The sequence below is a fragment of the Podarcis muralis genome, chromosome 8, assembly GCF_964188315.1.
Source record: "Podarcis muralis chromosome 8, rPodMur119.hap1.1, whole genome shotgun sequence".
In the NCBI taxonomy this organism is placed as follows: domain Eukaryota; kingdom Metazoa; phylum Chordata; class Lepidosauria; order Squamata; family Lacertidae; genus Podarcis; species Podarcis muralis.
The window spans coordinates 86,430,854-86,436,853 of record NC_135662.1 but is presented as its reverse complement, the minus strand read 5'-3'; positions in this window follow the sequence as shown (position 1 = coordinate 86,436,853).

The window sequence follows — 6,000 nt, the reverse complement described above, 5'->3', positions numbered from 1 at the left end:
CGGAGAAGACGGCGGCAGCCAGCCCGGAAAGCGGGGCTGGATTTGGGGAGAGCAGCAGGGGCGAAAGGACTTCCGCCGCGTGCGCGTGCGTGCAGGGTTTGTGAATGGCCCCAAGCAGCGAGAAATGAAACATCTGCTCCGTGAGTCATTGACAGCTGCAATTCTCCCAATTACAATGAAGGCAAAACAAGCCTTTCTTGTTTGGCAAGAAAGATGCTCAGTTATTCATTTCATTTGGTTTGATGCTCACCTGCAATAGCTGAGATACAAACCTGTTATAATTAAGCCAAAACACTAGAAATATTCGGCTGCGCGATGCCCAGTGTTACCGGTACCGGTTCTTTTTGCGTTTCTTTCTTGTTTGAATCTGTTCACAAACTGAGAAGATGCATATTGACCACTAACAATGAATCACATGCCTGAGATATGACTGTAAATTGGGTTATGGCTTTCCTTATGTGTGAATGACATAAGACTGTTATGGTCTACTTATTTGCATTTACAAATCATCTCCAGGACGCAAGGGAGAAACGTGCTAAGAGGAAGGCACACTTGGCAATTCCACACCATGATCAACTCCTACCCAGAAACCAATGTTCCCACTGTGGAAGGATGTGTGGGTCCAGAATTGGCCTCCACAGTCACTTACAGACTCATTGTTAAAACCGAGTTTATGGAAGACAATCTTACTCGGCTACAAGTGATTGCCAAAGAAGAAGACGACGACTTATTTGCATTATTTGCTGCAACTATATTCCTTTTACAGCTTCCAATAAAGTGTTATATCTTAAAAACAGAACAAAACTATCCATTCTGAAGAAACGAGGGCTGCTGTGAAACAGGATACATTGTCACTCTGGCTTCTGATATGGGCATTCTAGGGGCAAGGCCAAGGAAGAGTCAAGCACCAGAAATTATAAGAGGAAGCCAGGTTTATTGTGAACAAGGACACAGGTGGTGCTGTGGTCTAAACCACTGAGCCTCTTGCGCTTGCCAATCAGAAGGTCAGGGGTTCGAACCCCCACCATGGGGTGAGCTCCTAGTGCTCTGTCTCAGCTCCTGCCCACCTAGCAGTTCAAAAGCACGACAGCACAAGTAGATAAACAGGTATCACTGTGGCAGGAAGGTAAACAGCGTTTCTGTGCACTCTGGCTTCTGTCACGGTGTCCCATTGTGCCAGAAGTGGTTTAGTCCTGCTGGCCACATGACCTGGAAAGCTGTCTGTGGATAAACGCCGGCTCCCTTGGCCTGAAAGCAAGATGAGCGCCTCACCCCATAGTCACCTTTGACTGGACTTAATCATCCAGGGTCCTTTACCTTCTTTTCTCTTTTTAACTTTATTGTGAACAGGAGTTCGTCTTCTTGGCAGCTAAAATGGAACTTTCATGGTTTTTATCAATGATGTAAATTGATTTTCTCACATATAACAAACACAGCAATCAACATGAAAACAAAGACAAATATTTGAAGGATAATTTTGAAGAGAAAATAACAAATACATTTCCACCCAAAACTCACTGATTATGAGGGGAGAGTGCTTTTGCTCTCAGGTCCTAACTTGCAGGTTTCCCACAGGTGGTTGTCTGACTACTGTGGAAACAGGAGGCTGATGTCCTTTGCAAAATAGTTGACCATTGCTTTTTTGCTGCTACAACCCACCAAGCACTCCTCCTGCAAGGAACAGGTAAAATGAATAGAATTGCTATTTTGGTTGAGAAATATCCAGATTTTTATAATAAATTTATATTCAGAAGTGGGCAGTTTAGCCACTGCAGTCTGGCAATAGTCACCGTGTGTTCCATAAAGGATATTACATGAACTGTGGTTACCAACATGTGTAGCTCTGTGGTCAGCATATTCTGGTTCAGGAACATTCACCGTTGGCAGAAGGCACTACAGTCATACCTCGGGTTATAGACACTTCAGGTTGTGTTTTTTCGGGTTGCGGATCACCGCAACCCGGAAGTATCAGAACAGGTTACTTTTGGGTTTCGTGGTTGCGCATGCGCAGAAGCGCCAAATCACAACCTGCGCATGCGCAGATGCGCCGCTGCGGGTTGAGGACGCTGCGGGTTGTGAATGTGCATCCAGCATGGATCACGTTTGCATCCATAGCTGTCAACTTTTCCCTTTTCTTACGAGGAATCCTGTTCAGAATAAGGGAATTTCCCTTAAAAAACAGGAAACTTTGACAGCTATGTTTGCATCCCGAGTGTCCACCATAGTGGGAAGGCTGGATCCATGAGTAGCCCAGGCTCATCAAGGGGGAGCGTACTAGAACCTAACGCTTACAAAGCTTCCATCTTTCTAGTATTTAAGCTCAGCTGATTTTTTAAAAAATGTTCTTATTTCACCTTTCTCCTTAATTTAAAGTATACAGAGAGTAACACAAGAACAAAGCCCCTCGCCTCGCCTCCCTTCCCTTCTCAGACTACAAAGTTCAAGCAATTACATCTCACCACAGCTGTCCAGCAGAGTTTGTCCATTGTTACTCAGGTACAAAGTAAAAACTACACCAAGTTTCAGTAAAGTCATCATCTTCTTGATATAATGAACAACAATAATAGCAACAATTACTTCTTTTTAGAAGAAGCAGTTACACTTAAAAGCTTTTGAAACCCTCCATTTAAGGTATGATTAGATAAAATGCACTGCCTGTTGGAGTGAGCTAACTCTCCTTGCTCTCAGCTCAGCTTCGGAGTACCTGTAAGGGGTTCCTGTCCTTCATATGCATCATGTAAATGAACTAGACCTGTCTCTTCCATCTTTGGAAACGTTGAGTTATGCCCAGATTAATAATAAATGGGGATATTTTAAATGAATCAGAGGGGGCATTGTGGGACAAAACAGTGCCCCATGACAATCCATAGCATAAAGGTCATGTGCCCAAAGACCACTCTCCCAGTTCTACTCTCCAGACATATCCTGAACAGGTGGGAGCACAGTGTCAGCAATAGCTATTGCACAGAGTCAGTCCAGAGAGACACCATGCTTAATGGCATCAAAAGACACTGCGATATTGACCAGGATTGCCCTCCCACTGCCTTCTCATTAGGGTGACCAAGGCTGATTTGGTCCTGAAGCCCAGAACTGAAATAGATTCAGATAATCAGCCTCACCCAGGAATGTCTGCAGTTGTTCTGACACAACCCTCTAAATCCTGCTTTCCCAAAAGTGGGCACAGTCATACTTTGGGTTACAGACGCTTCGGGTTGTGTGGTTTCGGGTTGCACACTGTGCCGAACCCGGAAGTACCGGAACGGGTTACTTCCGGGTTTTGGTTTTGCGCATGCGCAGAAGTGTCAAATTGTGACCCGCGTGTGCGCAGACATGGCGCTGTGGGTTGCGGACGCTGCGGGTTGTGAACATGCTTCCCGTATGGATCACATTCGAAACCCGAGCTTCCACTGTATTTGCAACCAGGTGATAGCTGTTATAATCTGTTAGGCCCTGGACCAGCTTTTCCCAGGAGTGGCTACACCACTGCCTCCTTTAGGGTTGCGGACGCCACCTCCTCATGCCATGAAATGCTCACCACACCCTGCACCCACCCGGACAACACTTCCCCAGGGGAGATACTTCACTGCCTGAGGCAAAATGGGAAGGCATCCCCCTCTACTTCTCCTCCGCTGAAGGCTTGCTTGCCTGGGTCACACAGCTATGGCTTCCAGGTTCCAGTGAAAACTCACAGAAAGCAGGAGTGAGAAGTGGCGACAAGATGGTGCATGAGTTCTGTGGGATGTGAAACACAAGAGCAGTCAAGTACAACATCCCTAGAGTGGACATAAAAGGGGATGTCTGGACCAGCCAGTTGGAACTTCCTGTTTCTCCTAGGCTGGGACAGACTTCCTCTGTATGTGACCAGAGGTGGGCGTGGCCTCACCTGTGCAGGTAACAAAAGAGCAGGACTGGTCAGCCATCTTTCTCTCTCTGACCACATTCGTCGAAGAAGCAACATCTGCTTAGCCTAAGATGCTCTCTTGGCTTCCAGGCAAGAGAGGACAAAGGGGCTGTCTCCTTATGGGGTAGTTTCCAGGTGTATATTACTTTTGTAACTTAAGTCTGCCTTCTGGGATCCAATTGTGAACAGAATGTGTGAGTAAACTCTTTATATACTTTTATAGAAGACTGTGTCGTGTCTATCTTTTTATGAGGGACTAAATGGGGAATTACCAACGAAACGTATTTTAGAGGCTTTAGCGAGCCTGAGCAAATGCATCCGCTGTGCAAGTTTAGAAAGGGGAATGTTACTCTGCTAAATTGTGGAACATGTTAACACAAGTTGGAAAGGATATAATCAAACAATATATCCTCTCCTGCATCCCTGAACATTCTTACAAGTTCTGCGAGCCCTCGCCAAAGGCCACCGCTACTTCTGAAAGTGGCAGGGGGCAGGTGCCCATGGGGTCCCACAGCCCAAGGCAGGTGCCTCTGGCCCCACAGCCTCCCAGGCTGGAGATCATTAGGCATCCCGGGCCACAGAGGTGGATTTACGCAAGTGCAACTGGATGCAGTGCCTCGGGGTCGCGGCAACTGTTATTTGGAATGGTGCATGAGAGGTGGGGGAGGTGCCAATTTGGCATTGCACAAGGTCCCACTGAGATTTGAGAACCCGAGGTCTGCCATGGGGGGGGGGGGCAGAATCCAGACTGTGCCGTTGCACCCATGCGATGGGGTGAAGCAGTCACCTCGGGCAGTAGGCAGCAGCAAGGTGCCCCCTTTGCAGCAGTCCTGCCCACCCAACTGCCTCCACCACCGGCAGAGGAGCCAGGCGAAGTCAGTGCCTGAAATCCCTGCAGAATGTGTCCCTCCTTTAGCAGGCTCAGCTGGGGAATGGAAGGAGACAGAGAACCAGGGAGTCTCTTGTTTCTGCAGGATTGGGCAGCATGGGGAGGGAGACATTGGAGGGGAAACATAAGGGAGGGGTGTGTGTGTGTGTGTGTGTGTGTGTGTGTGTGTGTGAGAGAGAGAGAGAGAGAGAGAGAGAGAGAGAGAGAGAGAGAGAGATAACATTGGTCATTTTCTCCAGCTCCTGTGTTGGTCCCCTCTGCCAAGAGGAATAAGCCATTCTGCTTTCTGCTGGTTCTCTTCCATTCATTAAAGGACCCTTTTGTTCTGGAGTCCATTTTTTATTTATCTGAAAACAGCCGGTCTCCATGCAGAACTTTGCTCGTTCTGTGGGGAAAGTGGGTCACGCTGTGCCTATGACTCTTGGGTGCCCCCTGCTGGTGCCTTTCCACGTATGCACAGAGAAGTCCCAGACCCATTGTGCTCTTGGTGAGGATGTCTGCTCCTGTCAGCCTCCTCACTCTCCCTCCATCTTTTATAATCCTGCAGTGAGCAGAGGCTTCTGTTGCTGGAGGAGGGCAAGAAGAGATGAATAATTCAGAGACAATTCTGCAGCAGCAGCCAGGAAAGCCTGCCATTCCCCACTAGGTTTCCACAATGAGATTCGCTCTCCTTCCCCCTCAATTCCGGCATCTGATACCCAGAGCAGGTCACAGGCCTGGCTTGTGTAAAGGAACCAAAAACATCCCGCCGGAAAAGAAGAGCTGGCTCTTGGCTGCAGGCCTCCCTGTTGCTCCCGGCAAGTTTCCCCCCCCCCGAGGCCCAGCCATTTCCTCTGGATGCACCTGGGTTTGCTCTTGCTGACAGGAGGCAAAATCTATTTTAAAATCCTGAGGAAGTCACGCTGGGAAGGAAGATGCCTGCAATTTCCTGGTCCCTTATATTTGTGTCAGAATTGAGGCCGTGGAAAACAGGCCTTGATCCTGCCTGTGAGCTGGACCAAGAGAGCCACAGGCCCCGGCAACCCAATTTTCAGGTTTTAGAAATAGCAAGAGGGAGGACATACCACCCCCCCTCTACACACACACACACGTACGTAATTATCTACTAATGAGGGAAGTGATGTGAGAGAGCCCAGTACATATATATTTATAACATAGCAACAGTTTCACATGAACGAGAGAAGTGAAACTAGGACAGATATTAATTAAT